Genomic DNA, 14266 nt, shown 5'->3' with positions numbered 1-14266 from the left:
CTTGGTAATTTGGGTTCTTACGTATCACTTCCCAATGGAGGCCGTACGTCTTAACATGCTGGAAGAACTTTCAGGGTGGATTCATCGAGTCACTTCGTGCTTTACTGTCCAGATTTCGCCAGAACTACGCGCGAGGTCGAGAAAATTATATTCGAATCCACTGCCAAGGGACGATCCCGTTTAGAAATATTTGCCGCCTTGCGTATAGTTGACCACCAAATTACCTCTACACCAAGATGGCCTCCCGAAAAATAGCACCTTAAAATATTATTAAAAAACTCGGCGAAAAACGGAAGGTTTCAGGTCTGAGCTAAATTAATATACAAACGACACGCATAGAATGTTTGGATGCATAAAAAAAGCAGCCAGGGCACGTGCTGAGCTCCAGCCAACAATCCAAGATGATGAAATAACTGAAAAACCTACCGAACTCTTAACCCTTTTCCGTTCATTCCCCTCATTCCACTCACTTGCATTTTGATAAATACCTCTAAATGCCATTTGACATTAAACGTAAAGTGCAAAGTTGTTGTAAACTTTCACAAGATCTGCATGCATAACTTGGTTGTCAGCTTCCTTCCATACCAACGCACCGATGAACAAATATTCAGTTTTAAAAGACTTCATTGTGTACAATTTAATAAGCATCTATGTACTAAAGAATATGTTCCGCATTCGCACTTGTCGCCTGACAAAATGTCAAATGAAGCGCATCCGCCAACCTAACCAGCCACAATCATCACCAACAACAAAATCTGCAACATTCCACCATGTTGATGAATTCCATAAGATAATTCCATATACCTTACCCTAGAATTTTACCTCAACTCTTCCTACAATTAACAACGTCAAATTAATTTGCATTCACGCATTTACTTTTGTCATTCGCCTCGTTGCATATAAATCTAATTTTAATGCATTAATTTGCGTAAAACGTGGTGTGTGGCAATTGTTGCCCAACTGCTTCTGCAATTTCGCTACTTCCACTTGCACCACCGCATTCAACTTATGTCTCATTCCATGTATGTATGTTGATGAAATTCTCAACTGACAATGGATAAAGATCGGGAGGAGTGGGGGGTGCACTTAGATTGATTTGGTGGTATTTAAATAGCAGGAAATTATTAATTACCGTTACCGCACTACACCAAAAGAGACACATGAAGCACACCTTCATATGTGCGCTTGCCACCCAATGTCACTGCTAACTCCAAGTCTCATGCGATTGGGGGTCACGTTTGCGCTTGTTCGCACATGTTTCATACTTTTCATAAAATTTCAAAAATTTTGCATTTTCCCCATTTTTTGCGGTGCAGTGGAATGTCACCTTAATTTGCTGCTTGTAACTGCGCATTTGTCCCAGTTCCAAATTTGACTGGGTTAACGATGGGTTGGGGTTGTGGAATTGGCAATGCGGTGGACCTAGCATTCATAATTGAAGAATTTTTTCAATTAGCAAAATGTGATTATTTAGGGATGGGGCCTTGTACAGCAGTCCACACAAGTGGAAAAAGTTTCGGATCGCGCTTATCTGGGCCATCATCAGCATTATTAATTGGCTTAATCTCCTAGGTTATTTTGGTCGTTACGTCTGTAATCGCTGCTCGCCGAAAACTGACGCCGATAAGGTTAAAAAGGGGAGTTCAAGTCTACCTTTACCTATTTCTCACAATTCAAAGGAGGTCTTCGTCTCAGGTCTCTTTTATACGAGTCCATTTAAAAAGAAAATTAACCAGAATTAAAAAAAAACTGATGTTTTGAAACCCAAAAATCGACCAGAAAAACGAGTCGTATAAAAGTTGCATCCCGGTTAATTGTCATATGAGTAGCAATGTCCTTGCATTGGATGGAATAGCGAAATGATTGACCTCCCAAGGCTCATCAATCAATTGTGATTAGAAACCCTTCCTGCTGCTGATACATGGTGGATGGTACGAAGCAGTCATCGAGCCGTTATATGCTTCTCGGCAACCCAGGCATCGATATCGGTCTTTTTAGATAGATCTGCGCCTATCATCAAATGTAGTTACATGCGAATATCTAACTGGAGGCGTTCGATCTCTTGAGATTATGTGAGATTAATATTCTCGTCAGTATAGTGCGTATCTAATGATTTCGATACTTTTGATCCTTTCGATACTAGAAATAATAAAACAGAGGAGGAATTGCTTTGAAAAAACGCCAGGATGATTTTAAAAAACTCATTGATAGAGTTGTGCTTTTTCGTTCATTTCAGAGATTCGGTTCTTTCGTTCTTTTTCTGATGAACGAACAAATTGTTCTTTTTGTTTATCTGTTCCTTTTTTAAGCAAATTTGTTCACTGCTGCCTGCACCCGCGAAAAGAGCCAACAAGTATGGATAGGGGTTAGGGATGCAATCGATGTTTCGATGTATCGACAAAATAGACATCGATGATAAAAAGCATCGGAAGAAAAACATCGATACATCGATCTTTTCCGATGTTTTTTTCAGTAGAATTCAATTTAGGAATAACTACGTGGCTCTAGTGGGTGGGGTGATATTTATAGTCGCCTAGTTTGTGACATTAGCTCACACACCCCGAAATCGAGGAATTTTCAAGAAAATTCGACCAGAAATGTATTTTAAATGCCCCTTTACAATGTGCAGAGGTTTTATTATATATGTATGCAGTTACGGGCCAAAATCAAAATAGACACTTTGCGGAATTGGCACTTATTTTTTTAAAATAGCGCCACACCTTACTTTTGTTCGGAATATTGATTTCGGCAAGAAGCTGGTGGAAAACAGAAGTTATTAAAAATGTGCAATTTTTTTTTTGTTGTTTTTACGGTCAGTTTTAATTAAATATTAGTAAGGATCGTAGGCTAGTTAGACCTAATTATGTATGTATATTGTTATTGTAAGTCAAATTGGTTGTTCTACATGTTAAATGTCATGAATGTTTATACATATACAATAATGTTTGTTATCTTTTATGAAAAATAAATAGTGTAGCCCCTGATGAGGCTGGAATATTCAGCGAAACGTTGGGCAAGAAGGTGAAATAAATCGTTTATTTGCACCAAACATAATTAGGTCTAACTAGCCTACGATCCTTACTAATATGTGCAATTTTGTTTTAATTAAATATTAATAATTACAAATGATAGCAGTGCAAGCAACTTCCTTTTAAAAGTAATCAAAAAGCAGCCCATTATTAAATAAAAACAATGTTGGTCAAAGTAGCTGAAAATAAAAATTATTACGCTGTTACCAGAGGTAATCAAAGGTGATGTAAAAATTAATTATTATCTACATAATAAAATATACTACTTCACGATCTACATATCTACCTCACGCCTTTGCACTGGCCATACCGCACTTTCGATTAAGATATTCACTTATTTATTTAGTATAAAATATTCATTAGAAGTCACATCATAATTTAAAACAATTATTATACTGAGTTGAGCATAGCTCACAGAGTATAATAACTTTGATTGGATAACAGTTGGTTGTACAGGTATAAAGGAATCGAGATATGTAGATATAGACTTCCATATATCAAAATCATCACTATCGAAAAAAAATTTGATTGAGCCATGTCCGTCCGTCCGTCCGTCCGTTAACACGATAACATAAGTACATTTTGAGATATCTTGATGAAATTTGGTACGCAGGTTCCTGAGCACTCATCTCAGATCGCTATTTAAAATGAACAATATCGGACTACAACCACGCCCACTTTTTCGATATCAAAAATTTCGAAAAACCGAAAAAGTGCGATAATTCATTACCAAAGATGGATAAAGCGATGAAACTTGGTAGGTGCGTTGACCTTATGACGCAGAATAGAAAATTAGTAAAATTTTGGACGATGGGCGTGGCACCGCCCACTTTTAAAATAAGGTAATTTAAAACTTTTGCAAGCTGTAATTTGGCAATCGTTGAAGATATCATGATGAAATTTGGCAGGCACGTTACTCCTATTACTATATGTATGCTTAATAAAAATTAGCAAAATCGGATAACTACCACGCCCACTTTTAAAAAAAAATTGTTTTTTAAAGTCAAATTTTAACAAAAAATTTAATATCTTTACAGTATATAAGTATGTTATGTCAACATTCAACTCGAGTAATGATATGGTGCAACAAATTACAAAAATAAAAGAAATTTTAAAAATGGGCGTGGCTCCGCCCCTTTTTCATTTTATTTGTCTAGGATACTTTTAATGCCATAAGTCGAACAAACTTTATCCAATCCTTGTGAAATTTGGTAGGGGCCTAGATTCTGGGACGGTAACTTATTTCTGTGAAAAAGGCCGAAATCGGTTGAAGCCACGCCCAGTTTTTATACACAGTCGACCGTCCGTCCTTCCGCTCGGCCGTTAACACGATAACTTGAGCAAAAATCGATATATCTTTACTAAACTCAGTTCACGTACTTATATGAACTCACTTTGTATTGGTATAAAAAATGGCCAAAATCGGACTATGACCACGCCCACTTTTTCGATATCGAAAATTACGAAAAACAAAAAAAATGCCATAAGTCTATACCAAATAGGAAAAAAGGGATGAAACATGGTATTTGGATTAGTTTATTGGCGCAAAATATAACTTTAGAAAAAAACTTTGTAAAATGGGTGTGACACCTACCATATTAAGTAGAATGAAATGAAAAAGTTCTGCAGGGCGAAATAAAAAACCCTTGAAATTTTGGCAGGAATACTATTCGTGGTATTATATATATAAACAAATTAGCGGTATCCAACAGATGATGTTCTGGGTCACCCTGGTCCACATTTTGATCGATATTTGGAAAACGCCTTCACATATACAACTACCACCACTCCCTTTAAAAGCCTCATTAATACCTTTAATTTGATACCCATATTGTACAAACACATTCTAGAGTCACCTGGTCCACCTTTATGGCGATATCTCGAAAAGGCGTCCACCTATAGAACTAAGCTCCACGCCCTTTTAAAATACTCATTAACACCTTTCATTTGATATGGATATCGTACAAACATATTCTAGAGTCACCCCTGGTCTACCTTTATGGTTATATCTCGAAAAGGCGTCCACCTATAGAACTAAGGCCCACTCCCTTTTAAAATGCTCATTAACCCCTTTCATTTGATACCCATATCGTACAAACAAATTCCAGAGTCACCCTGGTCCACCTTTATGGCGATATCTCGAAAAGGCGTCCACCTATAGAACTAAGGCCCACGCCCTTTTAAAATACTCATTAACGCCTTTCATTTGATACCCATATTGTACAAACGCATTCTAGGGTCACCCCTGGTACACCCTTATGGCGATATCTCGAAAAGGCGTCCACCTATAGAACTAAGCCCCACGCCCTTTTGAAATACTCATTAACACCTTTCGTTTGATACCCATATTGTATAAACGCATTCTAGGGTCACCCCTGGTCCACCCTTATGGCGATATCTCGAAAAGGCGTCCACCTATAGAACTAAGCCCCACGCCCTTTTGAAATACTCATTAACACCTTTCGTTTGATACCCATATTGTACAAACGCATTCTAGGGTCACCCCTGGTACACCTTTATGGCGATATCTCGAAACGGCGTCCACCTAAGGAACTAAGGATCACTCCCTTTTAAAATACTCATTAACACCTTTCATTTGACACCCATATCGTACAAACAAAGTCTAGAGTCACCCCCGGTCCACCTTTATGGCGATATCTCAAAAAGGCGTCCACCTATAGAACTAAGGCCGACTCCCTTTTAAAATACTCATTAACACCTTTCGTTTGATACCCATATTGTACAAACGCATTCTAGGGTCACCCCTGGTACACCCTTATGGCGATATCTCGAAAAGGCGTCCACCTATAGAACTAAGCCCCACGCCCTTTTGAAATACTCATTAACACCTTTCGTTTGATACCCATATTGTACAAACGCATTCTAGGGTCACCCCCTTGTCCACCTTTATGCCGATATTTTGAAAAGGCGACCACCTATACAACTACCACTACTCCCATTTAAAATCCTCATTAATACCTTTAATTTGATACCGATATCGTACAAACACATTCTAGAGTCACCCCTGGTCCACCCTTATGGCGATATCTCGAAAAGGCGTCCTCCTATAGAACTAAGCCCCACGCCCTTTTGAAATACTCATTAACACCTTTCGTTTGATACCCATATTGTACAAACGCATTCTAGGGTCACCCCTGGTATACCCTTATGGCGATATCTCGAAAAGGCGTCCACCTATAGAACTAAGCCCCACGCCCTTTTGAAATACTCATTAACACCTTTCGTTTGATACCCATATTGTATAAACGCATTCTAGGGTCACCCCTGGTCCACCCTTATGGCGATATCTCGAAAAGGCGTCCACCTATAGAACTAAGCCCCACGCCCTTTTGAAATACTCATTAACACCTTTCGTTTGATACCCATATTGTACAAACGCATTCTAGGGTCACCCCTGGTACACCTTTATGGCGATATCTCGAAACGGCGTCCACCTAAGGAACTAAGGATCACTCCCTTTTAAAATACTCATTAACACCTTTCATTTGACACCCATATCGTACAAACAAAGTCTAGAGTCACCCCTGGTCCACCTTTATGGCGATATCTCAAAAAGGCGTCCACCTATAGAACTAAGGCCGACTCCCTTTTAAAATACTCATTAACACCTTTCGTTTGATACCCACATTGTACAAACGCATTCTAGAGTCACCACTGGTCCACCTTTATGCCAATATCTCGAAAAGGCGACCACCTATACAACTACCACCACTCCCTTTTAAAACCCTCATTATTACCTTTAATTTGATACCCATATCGTACAAACACATTCTAGAGTCACCCCTGGTCCACCTTTATGGCGATATCTCGAAAAGGCGACCACCTATACAACTACCACCACTCCCTTTTAAAACCTTCATTAATACCTTTAATTTGATACCCATATCGTACAAACACATTCCAGAGTCACCCCTGGTCCACCTTTATGGCGAAATCTCGAAAAGGCGTCCACCTCTAGAACTAAGGCCCACTCCCTTTTAAAATGTTCATTAACCCCTTTCATTTGATACCCATATCGTACAAACCAATTCTAGAGTCACCCCTGGTCCACCCTTATGGCGATATCTCGAAAAGGCGTCCACCTATAGAACTAAGCCCCACGCCCTTTTGAAATACTCATTAACACCTTTCGTTTGATACCCATATTGTACAAACTCATTCTAGGGCCACCCCTGGTACACCCTTATGGCGATATCTCGAAACGGCGTCCACCTATGGAACTAAGGATCACTCCCTTTTAAAACACTCATTAACCCCTTTCATTTGATACCCATATCGTACAAACAAAGTCTAGAGTCACCCCTGGTCCACCTTTATGGCGATATCTCAAAAAGGCGTCCACCTATAGAACTAAGGCCCACTCCCTTTTAAAATACTCATTAACACCTTTCGTTTGATACCCACATTGTACAAACGCATTCTAGAGTCACCACTGGTCCACCTTTATGCCAATATCTCGAAAAGGCGACCACCTATACAACTACCACCACTCCCTTTTAAAACCTTCATTAATACCTTTAATTTGATACCCATATCGTACAAACACATTCCAGAGTCACCCCTGGTCCACCTTTATGGCGATATCTCGAAAAGGCGTCCACCTCTAGAACTAAGGCCCACTCCCTTTTAAAATGTTCATTAACCCCTTTCATTTGATACCCATATCGTACAAACCAATTCTAGAGTCACCCCTGGGCCACCCTTATGGCGATATCTCGAAAAGGCGTCCACCTATAGAACTAAGCCCCACGCCCTTTTGAAATACTCATTAACACCTTTCGTTTGATACCCATATTGTACAAACTCATTCTAGGGCCACCCCTGGTACACCCTTATGGCGATATCTCGAAACGGCGTCCACCTATGGAACTAAGGATCACTCCCTTTTAAAATACTCATTAACACCTTTCATTTGATACCCATATCGTACAAACAAAGTCTAGAGTCACCCCTGGTCCACCTTTATGGCGATATCTCAAAAAGGCGTCCACCTATAGAACTAAGGCCCACTCCCTTTTAAAATACTCATTAACACCTTTCGTTTGATTCCCCCATATTGTACAAACGCATTCTAGAGTCGCCACTGGTCCACCTTTATGCCAATATCTCGAAAAGGCGATCACCTATACAACTACCACCACTCCCTTTTAAAATCCTCATTAATACCTTTAATTTGATACCCATATCGCACAAACAAATTCTAGGGTCACCCCTGGTACACCTTTATGGCGATATCCCGAAACGGCGTCCACCTATGGAAATAAGGATCACTACCTTTTAAAATGTTCATTAACACCTTTCATTTGATACCCATATCGTACAAACAAATTCTAGAGTCAACCCTGATCCACCTTTATGGCGATATCCCTAAATGGCGTCCACCTATAGAACTATGGCCCACTCCCTCTTAAAATACTCTTTAATACCTTTCATTTGATACACATGTCATACAAACACATTCCAGGGTTACCCTAGGTTCATTTTCCTACATGGTTATTTTTCCTTATGTCTCAACTGAGTATGTAATGTTCGGTTACACCCGAACTTAACCTTGCTTACTTGTTATTAATAACTTACCACTTTTACATCAGTTTGCAGCAACTTAACAAAAAAAAAAAAAAAGAATGGAGTCAATAAATGCAACTTTAGAGATGTGGATGTTCGAAACATCGTCAAAGTTGACATCGATGTATCGGCAATTTTTCGATATTGAGTAATTTTGAAACATCGATGTTAAACATCGGATTTTCATCCGATACTATCGATGTTTTAAAAACATCGATGTATCGTTTACATCCCTAATAGGGGTGTGTATGCAGCAATGCTTTGTGCAGGTATATTTAAATGTGTTATAAATAAATAAGTTAATATATATATGTATAATTAACTATAATTAACTAACAAACAAAGTTACAAATTTCGGAAGATCCAGGAAATTGAAAGAGTACAGGCACAAATTGTAAATATGAACTTTTCAAGTTTAATAAATGTAATTCGTTTCTTACAAAAGATGTTTTTCATAAATAGTCCATATATATATTGTTGTAGCAGTGCCACACACAAAGATGACCACACATATCTTTAGCGTAAGTGACATCAACGACATTCGTGCTCAGAATTTCTGCGTATGAATGTATGAATTTACAATGTTCGCGAACGAGAAGAGAGAAAGAATAACATTAGATAAAACGAACTAAAGGAACAAATGAACTGAAAGAACAAATAGAACCGAAATCGAAGATCTAGATCACTTGTTCAGTTGAGAGACCCGGTCAATTGAACAAGTTCAGAACGAAACGACCAAACTCTACTCATTTACATAAAAGTCCGAAATATAAGCAATATTTTTGGACAATGGAAACACTTATTCTGGGACTGCGATTAAAGGGCTTTGGATTAAGTGAGCAATTTAAAAGTAAAGTCCTCTCGCGACAAACAAGAAACATACTACACAATTCACTTATCGCACCCCTATATGGTGCTGAAGCATGGACTTTTACAATGCCTAGTGATGCGGCTCTGAAAGTGTTTCAGAAAAAAATTCTTCAAACTATTTATGGACCTCCGCGGGTGGCGACTCGAACGCCGAAGAAGATATAATGATAAGCCGTACGAGCCTTATGCATACATCAACATAGCGACTGCGATGCTCCGGCCAAGAAGATATTTTTATCAGATGCCGCCTACATATGCAGAGAAATAGGGCGGCCCGCTGAAAGGACAAGTTGAGAAGTAATTTTAAGTCCTTAGTGTTACCAATTGACGCCAATTAACCCAGCGAAGAAGTGGTGTTCTTCTGAGCTGCCCATGGCGTGCTTAGGGTATCTAGCTAATGATAATGTCAAATTACGCTAAGTGACACAAACTGAAGAGGCTCGTGGAAATGCCTCATAATTTGCCTAAGAAAGTATGATGGTTCCTTCTGAGAAGAAAGTGAGTAATGATATGAGCCTCGTCTTCTGGTAAAATTTATAACTGGCTAGCCGTAGAATTGAGATGCATTAAGGTTATATGAAAGGTGAGATATCAGTCGATACGATGACTATCTGTCTTCCAAGTGTTTATTATCGGTACCACTCTTCCTCTATCCAATTTCAGTTTTGGCACAGCTATACTGAGACAGAGGAGCATGCGGTAGATGGGTCACTTCCTCTTGGCGTTCGTTACGTCAATCGAACTTTGTGGTCGTAAGGTTAGTGCGCTTTTTGATCCTATCCACCGAAGAATGCAAAACAAATTACCCAAACAAGAGCTCGAGCACCTTTTATGGTGTTTTTTTACGGTTCAGCGTAATTTTCAAACATCAGCAGAGAGGATTGGTAAATTCTTATGCGGTGTTTCCAACTGGTCTTTATGCGCTGATATATCAGTCGGTTGATTAAACCGTCGATATCCCCCCTCTATTGAAATGCCGTAATTGATCAATTTCCTAATCAATTTTAGTCGCATGATAAAAATTTATTTGAAAAAATTAATCCTCCGTTTGCATTGATCGATTCTTTTTACTTAATTAAATGTAAGAAATATAAAAAAAAAAATAATTATATTTGAGAAATTTTAAATCACAACCTTTTTTCTACTAGAACAATATTTCAAAATAATTTCATTAAAAAAATTATTCCTCCGTTTGCACTGATCGATATTTTTTACTTAATTAAATGAAAGAAATATCAAAAAAAAATTTATTATATTTGAGAAATTTTAAATCACAACCTTTTTTCTTCTAGAACAGTATTTCAAAATAATTTTATTGAAATCGTCAGAAATACCATAAATTTAATGTATTTCACCAAAGCGAAGTTTTACGAGGCTCCCAATATTCCCACCCCTCCACCAAAAAAATTAAATTTAATCAAAAGTTGCCTGCCTACCAACTTGGTCGCACAATCTGGATGCTTCAATATCAAAATTAAATGATGTATACAGTTTTTTGTAAAAAATAATAAGATCGCGAGTTTGAATCGAGCTCAAGGCCTAACAATAATTATTTTATCATTATTATTGTTATAATATATTTTTTCTTAATTGAAAAAATTTTTAAATTAGAATAGAAGAAAGAAAAAATTTAGACAACTGCCAAAGCTCGTTGTATAGATCCATTTCGGAAACTGCTAAATTCCTTTATCGGCAACGTTTAGGCGCCGCTGCTATAACCATTCAGCCACCACAGCGGTTTTTTGTTTGTCTTCATTATTCCTACTTCAATTCTGGTTCTTGCCAATTGATATTCACAGCACTGCGACATCTGTTACAGAATAGTTGTGAAAATTGGACTTTGTTTATGGCGACAACAAAAAAATTGTAAAAAATAATAAATAAAAATTAATTCACCTCCGAAAAGATGTAGGCCGAGCTTCTTTTCCAATTTGCGTCGAGCTCCTTTTAGTTTTTCCTTACGCAGACTCCGAATTACAGTCGGAGTGTTTGCCAAATCACTGCCACGTGGCGATCCCGCTTTGAAAAACTGTTTTCTAAATGACAAAAAAAAAACAAATTTCTAAAATTTTTGCTGTTGCATTGCCCGGGAATTGAATCCAAAATCTTCGATGAGGTAGGCGGAGCACGCTGCCACCGCTGCGGTCGCTCACAGCTTTTTTAATAGTGCTAAAGCTGGAGACATTGGTGCTTTATCGGTAAGCGTATCGGTAACCTTTTAACAGCTGATTCGACCAACCTTATGAGAATCCATGCAATCGATTATTGGTGCCGCTAAAGTCGTAACCGTATCGTAGCCAACCAATTGGGTTTTGGTTTACCGTCGTAACGATAAACAGCTGATTACGTTAGGGATACGGATACAGCGATACGACATACGGCACCAATGACTCCAGCTTAAATAAGTTGAAATCACCTTCTCGCTTTAAATGCGGTTTACATGGAGCAATGTGAATCAGTTATTTGGAACCAACTTTTATCATTCAGTTATAGTGATTTATTTAATTGAGAATTGAAAATCCCATCATCGCATACACTGATTTTCACTGATCCTAAAGTTATTTTCTTACGCTTGCTTTCATGCAGATATTTTTACATATTTTGCATATGATACAGCAATTGACGCTCATTGTTACGTTAGAGATTTTATCAAATGAGGTGTAAGAAATTTGTAAAAAATAAAAAATTTCAGAGAACCTCTCCTCAAATTAATATGTTTTCGACTTAAACAAAAAATGTTTCATATAGCTGCGTTCAATTCAATATTATGCATTCCACTAACATTGCCAAAATCACACAAGATGTAGCGGGTGTAAATATTAAGAAACTTCAGACCTAGCAATTCCAAGTTATTTCGCCTTACCCATTCACATTCAAAATTTCGCGAAGCACTGTTATAAACATTCTCTTTATACGAGAAAAAATACTTGTTAACATATTTTGTGTCCTATTCATTTTGTTAAATTGCAGTTTTTAACTGTGAAGAATGTTATAAAATTACCAACGATTGGGAAAAATAGTTCCACCTGCAAATTGTGAGAGCACTCTTAGCCAAAGCAAATGTCAATCTGGAACAAGTGCAGAATACATACATTTGTCAAAACAAAAAATTAAAAATCGGACTTTATAGAGACTTTCATGCTGATTCCAACGGTATATTTCTTTTTTGGTGCAAATGACAGGGTTGGGCGTAATTCTATGTCAAAAATCATGTTCAAATCAAAATATCTCCGAAACTAGTGGATGGATTTCAAAAATAAAAAATCGAAAAATAACTTATAAAAATACCTTTCATCTGATGTATATTTATCTTTAACTTTTCTAGTCTTTATTTGCCAAAATTTTGAAAAAGCTCTTTTTTGCATTCGTGAACGACCCAACAAGAAACGCTGATAGTTTTACTAATACACTCACACTTGTAATTGACAATGCTGATCCTGCGATGACGTAAACATTGATACTCAAATTTATGTATGTTCCTTTGTTCGCTCACGCATGTCCGCATGTTCCCAACGACAGCCTATAATCATGAAAAAGGACTCAAACTGGGAAGGCTTCGGACACCTGGTACAGAACAAAAGAACATACAGCAGATACCATAATGCATGTGAGACAGATACATAATTCTCAAAGGAATTTTATGTATGCGAGAACAGATTATCCGATTTAATCATGTTGTCACTACTGACTGTCATATGGCAATCAAATGATTATCACGGTTGTTTTGTTATTTTTTAAATTCCGCCATTTTCAAACGACGAAAACCATATAAAAAATAAGTCTAAAAAATGAAAAAGAGAGCATTCCAAAGCTCCATGCTAAAAGAAAAAAAATCTAAAATAATATTAAAAAATACCAAAAGCTGTCGGAATGTATGGGGCGCACTCGAAAAATTGATACGCGAAAAATAATAGTGGTCAGTGGTGATTCATTTTTAAATGTGTTTCCGCATGAGGAAAACGCTCTTCTGTTGTTTTGTTATTTTCTGAATTTAAATTGAACATTTTGAACTCGAATTCTTATAAAACTATTTATTTTAAACAAACAAGAAACACGTATGCTTTTATCACGTACAAAATTAAAAACGTAATGAAATAAAGTAAATAAAAAGCAAAAAGCATTGTTTCATTTTTGGCGGAATATAACAATGGTCATTTATGATAGTATAACAGTCAAACCTGATATCTACAGTAAATTATCATTTATGACACTTTTTGATAGTTAGAGTGTCAGCACTGATCCAGGAAAAGGAATGAGAGTGAGCAGTACGGCTATATACTTAATCAGTAGGCTATGTTAGTGTATAAAGAGACAAAAACTCACACGAACACAGTTGTTTACATCACATTTGCGCAAGTCCCCTTAAGTTTGTGATAGAAAGTTTGTATGAGGCGCTGATCGTTAGGTTGACATTGCTGACAATCAGATGATAGTCATATGATAGTCAGTGTTCTTGTAGGGGAGCTGATATTACCTTATAACTCTTATGTTTATTGTTATGTTAGCCGATCCAACACCGGCTGCGCCACGCACAGTAATTCTGCGTAGAACACCTTTCTGCATAGGCGGCCTTCGGTCGCGCTTATAAAAAATAACCCTGGGCTACGCCATGCCAAGTCCGGCTTCCGCCACGGTGATGTCCTTCTGTGCAGATTTTTGTGAATATATAAAGCCTTTTCATGTCAGATGAATCATGGTATAAAAAAGAAGGTATTTGGGGATTTTTGAAGTTTCATAATGTTTGTTGTTTTGCTAGAAGCGTTGCCATACCGTTACTTTTT

At 37.6% G+C, this 14266-nt stretch overlaps 1 protein-coding gene across 2 annotated transcripts in view; it reads right to left on the bottom strand.

Annotated features, from left to right (window-relative positions):
* Window positions 1-12031, bottom strand: part of ara (araucan) — a 189518-nt gene extending 177487 nt beyond the window's left edge. Inside the window, exons 1-2 of one of the 2 annotated variants that reach the window (XM_067786524.1) lie at window positions 11902-12031; window positions 11382-11521 (exon numbers count right to left, since the gene is read on the bottom strand). The gene's annotated coding sequence lies outside the window, so the exon portion shown is untranslated. Of the gene's footprint in view, window positions 1-11381; window positions 11559-11901 lie in introns of those variants that run through there. The other variant, XM_067786525.1, reaches the window with a different exon arrangement.
* Between the last annotated feature and the right edge of the window lie 2235 nt (window positions 12032-14266).

The sequence above is a fragment of the Eurosta solidaginis genome, chromosome 5 (genome assembly GCF_040869045.1).
Source record: "Eurosta solidaginis isolate ZX-2024a chromosome 5, ASM4086904v1, whole genome shotgun sequence".
NCBI lineage: Eukaryota > Metazoa > Arthropoda > Insecta > Diptera > Tephritidae > Eurosta > Eurosta solidaginis.
Note: the sequence above shows the minus strand (reverse complement) of the source record. Positions and strands in the feature narration are given on the sequence as shown.